Source organism: Opisthocomus hoazin, unplaced genomic scaffold (assembly GCF_030867145.1).
Source record: "Opisthocomus hoazin isolate bOpiHoa1 unplaced genomic scaffold, bOpiHoa1.hap1 HAP1_SCAFFOLD_124, whole genome shotgun sequence".
NCBI classification, from domain to species: Eukaryota; Metazoa; Chordata; class Aves; order Opisthocomiformes; family Opisthocomidae; genus Opisthocomus; species Opisthocomus hoazin.
In genome coordinates this window covers 85,001-89,580 of record NW_027448734.1, presented here as the reverse complement: position 1 = coordinate 89,580, position 4,580 = coordinate 85,001, and positions in this window count along the sequence as shown.

Here is a 4,580-nt window from a genome sequence, read left to right as displayed (position 1 = left end):
GGGGGGTGGCTGGGGGCGGCAGGCCGGCCCTGCCGGAGGCCCGTATGCAGGGGTGCCTGCACGGGGTGGGAAGGGGCAGCGGCGGGCTGCCTGTGCTGTCTCAGCCGGGGCGGCAGGGGGGGGGCCTGCGGCGGGTGGCTGGGGGCGGCAGGCCGGCCCTGCCGGAGGCCCGTATGCAGGGGTGCCTGCACGGGGTGGGAAGGGCCGGCGGCGGGCTGCCTGTGCTCTCTCAGCCGGGGCGGCGGTGGGGGGGCTTGCGGAGGGGTGGCTGGGGGCGGCAGGCCGGCCCTGCCGGAGGCCCGTATGCAGGGGTGCCTGCACGGGGTGGGAAGGGCCGGCGGCGGGCTGCCTGTGCTCTCTCAGCCGGGGCGGCGGTGGGGGGGGTTGCGGGGGGTGGCTGGGGGCGGCAGGCCGGCCCTGCCGGAGGCCCGTATGCAGGGGTGCCTGCACGGGGTGGGAAGGGCCGGCGGCGGGCTGCCTGTGCTGTCTCAGTCGGGGCGGCGGTGGGGGGGCTTGCGGGGGGTGGCTGGGGTCGGCAGGCCGGCCCTGCCGGAGGCCCGTATGCAGGGGTGCCTGCACGGGGTGGGTGGGCCTGCGGCGGGCTGCCTGTGCTCTCTGAGCCGGGGCGGCGGTGGGGGGGGCTTGCGGGGGGTGGCTGGGGGCGGCAGGCCGGCCCTGCCGGAGGCCCGTATGCAGGGGTGCCTGCACGGGGTGGGAAGGGCCGGCGGCGGGCTGCCTGTGCTCTCTCAGCCGGGGCGGCGGTGGGGGGGGTTGCGGGGGGTGGCTGTGGGCGGCAGGCCGGCCCTGCCGGAGGCCCGTATGCAGGGGTGCCTGCACGGTTTGGGAAGGGCCGGCGGCGGGCTGCCTGTGCTGTCTCAGCCGGGGCGGCGGTGGGGGGGCCTGTGGCGGGTGGCTGGGGGCGGCAGGCCGGCCCTGCCGGAGGCCCGTATGCAGGGGTGCCTGCACGGGGTGGGAAGGGCCGGCGGCGGGCTGCCTGTGCTCTCTCAGCCGGGGCGGCGGTGGGGGGGCTTGCGGGGGGTGGCTGGGGGCGGCAGGCCGGCCCTGCCGGAGGCCCGTATGCAGGGGTGCCTGCACGGGGTGGGAAGGGCCGGCGGCGGGCTGCCTGTGCTTTCTCAGCCGGGGCGGTGGTGGGGGGGCTTGTGGGGGGTGGCTGGGGGCGGCAGGCCGGCCCTGCCGGAGGCCCGTATGCAGGGGTGCCTGCACGGGGTGGGAAGGGCCGGCGGCGGGCTGCCTGTGCTCTCTCAGCTGGGGCGGCGGTGGGGGGGGTTGCGGGGGGTGGCTGGGGGCGGCAGGCCGGCCCTGCCGGAGGCCCGTATGCAGGGGTGCCTGCACGGGGTGGGAAGGGCCGGCGGCGGGCTGCCTGTGCTGTCACAGTCGGGGCGGCGGTGGGGGGGCTTGCGGGGGGTGGCTGGGGTCGGCAGGCCGGCCCTGCCGGAGGCCCGTATGCAGGGGTGCCTGCACGGGGTGGGTGGGCCTGCGGCGGGCTGCCTGTGCTCTCTGAGCCGGGGCGGCGGTGGGGGGGGCTTGCGGGGGGTGGCTGGGGTCGGCAGGCCGGCCCTGCCGGAGGCCCGTATGCAGGGGTGCCTGCACGGGGTGGGAAGGGCCGGCGGCGGGCTGCCTGTGATCTCTCAGCCGGGGCGGCGGTGGGGGGGGTTGCGGGGGGTGGCTGGGGGCGGCAGGCCGGCCCTGCCGGAGGCCCGTATGCAGGGGTGCCTGCACGGGGTGGGAAGGGCCGGCGGCGGGCTGCCTGTGCTCTCTGAGCCGGGGCGGCGGTGGGGGGGGCTTGCGGGGGGTGGCTGGGGTCGGCAGGCCGGCCCTGCCGGAGGCCCGTATGCAGGGGTGCCTGCACGGGGTGGGAAGGGCCGGCGGCGGGCTGCCTGTGCTCTCTCAGCCGGGGCGGCGGTGGGGGGGCTTGCGGGGGGTGGCTGGGGGCGGCAGGCCGGCCCTGCCGGAGGCCCGTATGCAGGGGTGCCTGCACGGGGTGGGAAGGGGCGGCGGCGGGGTGCCTGTGCTCTCTGAGCCGGGGCGGCGGTGGGGGGGCTTGCGGGGGGTGGCTGGGGGCGGCAGGCCGGCCCTGCCGGAGGCCCGTATGCAGGGGTGCCTGCACGGGGTGGGAAGGGCCGGCGGCGGGCTGCCTGTGCTGTCTCAGTCGGGGCGGCGGTGGAGGGGCTTGCGGGGGATGGCTGGGGTCGGCAGGCCGGCCCTGCCGGAGGCCCGTATGCAGGGGTGCCTGCACGGGGTGGGTGGGCCTGCGGCGGGCTGCCTGTGCTCTCTGAGCCGGGGCGGCGGTGGGGGGGGCTTGCGGGGGGTGGCTGGGGGCGGCAGGCCGGCCCTGCCGGAGGCCCGTATGCAGGGGTGCCTGCACGGGGTGGGAAGGGGCGGCGGCGGGGTGCCTGTGCTCTCTGAGCCGGGGCGGCGGTGGGGGGGCTTGCGGGGGGTGGCTGGGGGCGGCAGGCCGGCCCTGCCGGAGGCCCGTATGCAGGGGTGCCTGCACGGGGTGGGAAGGGCCGGCGGCGGGGTTCCTGTGCTCTCTCAGCCGGGGCGGCGGTGGGGGGGCTTGCGGGGGGTGGCTGGGGGCGGCAGGCCGGCCCTGCCGGAGGCCCGTATGCAGGGGTGCCTGCACGGGGTGGGAAGGGCCGGCGGCGGGCTGCCTGTGCTCTCTCAGCCGGGGCGGCGGTGGGGGGGCTTGCGGGGGGTGGCTGGGGGCGGCAGGCCGGCCCTGCCGGAGGCCCGTTTGCAGGGGTGCCTGCACGGGGGTGGGTTGGGGGGGGCGGCGGGAATTTTTTGGTTTTTGTTGCTTTTTTATTTCTTTTTCCGCTTTTGAAACAGAGACGCCGCCCCGTCCTCAGGCGTTTCAGCCGAGCTGATGGAAAGCGGCGCCCCTTCCCGTCGCTTGCGGGGGGGGGTGGTGCAGGAGGGGGGAGGCGGCGCGCGCCTGAAATTCCCCTCGCCACCCCCCGTTTCCGAGACTTCGCCGTATCTAGTGGAAGGCGCTAAGCTTGGCCGGACTGTCTCGCTGAAGGCTTTCTTACTCTGCATCGGTTCTGACGGTGGGCGAGAAAAAAAAACAAAACCAAAGCAGAGCAGGGAAACAGTTACAAAAAGTTCTTGAGAGCCAGCACCGGCCCGCCCATCGGCAGACGGAGCGGCGCCCGGGGTCAACGAGTGCCACCCTGCTGCTTAGCAACCGGAACCCGAGCCGGCCCGCCCCGCCCACCCGCCGGCAAGGGGCGGGCGCTTCCCCGCGGCAGAAGGGGGAGACAGAGACTGAGAGACGGGGTCGAGGAGCAGGCGGGGAGCCTTGCGCTGAGGTAGGCTGGGGACGGGGCCTCTTTTCCGAGAAGATTGAGGTTTGAGTCGGGGGGGGGGGGGGGGGGGCGGCGGCAGGGGCTGCTTGTGCGCTCTCGGCCGGGGCGGCGGTGGGGGGGGTGGCGGGGTGGGGGGGGGCAGCGGAGCGCCCGTGCCGGAGGCCCGTATGCAGGGGTGCCCGCACCGGGGGGGGGGTGGGGGGGGGCGGCGGCAGGGGCTGCTTGTGCGCTCTCGGCCGGGGCGGCGGTGGTGGGGGGGGGCTTGCGGGTGGGGGTGCGGCGGCCGGGCTGCCGTGCCGGAGGCCCGTTTGCAGGGGTGCCTGCACGGGGGGAGTTGGGGGGGGTGGGGGGGGGTGGGGCGGGGCGGCGGGAATTTTTTGGTTTTTGTTGCTTTTTTATTTTTTTTCCGCTTTTGAAACACAGACGCCGCCCCGCCTTCGGGCGTTTCAGCCGAGCTGATAGAAAGCTGCGCCCCTTCCCGTTGCTTGCGGGGGGGGGTTGGTGCCGCGGAAGGGGGTGGCGGGGGGGGCGGGAACGGGACGGGGACAGGGACGGGGACGGGGACGGGGACGGGTCTGGCACAGGTCTACCCGACCGCGCCCGCCCCCGATCCCGAGTCCCGGCCGGCCACCACGTCTACCCGGGACCGGGTCGGCGGGGAGGACAGGTCTACCCGGGACCGGTTCGGCGGGGAGGACCGGTCTACCCGGGACCGGTTCGGCGGGGAGGACAGGTCTACCCGGGACCGGGTCGGCGGGGAGGACAGGTCTACCCGGGACCGGGTCGGCGGGGAGGACAGGTCTACCCGACCGCGCCCGCCCCCGATCCCGAGTCCCGGCCGGCCACCACGTCTACCCGGGACCGGTTCGGCGGGGAGGACAGGTCTACCCGGGACCGGGTCGGCGGGGAGGACCGGTCTACCCGGGACCGGGTCGGCGGGGAGGACAGGTCTACCCGGGACCGGTTCGGCGGGGAGTACCGGTCTACCCGGGACCGGTTCGGCGGGGAGGACCGGTCTACCCGGGACCGGTTCGGCGGGGAGGACCGGTCTACCCGGGACCGGTTCGGCGGGGAGGACAGGTCTACCCGGGACCGGGTCGGCGGGGAGGACAGGTCTACCCGGGACCGGGTCGGCGGGGAGGACAGGTCTACCCGGGACCGGGTCGGCGGGGAGGACCGGTCTACCCGGGACCGGTTCGGCGGGGAGTACCGGTCTACCCGGGACCGGTTCGGCGGGGAGGACCGGTCTAC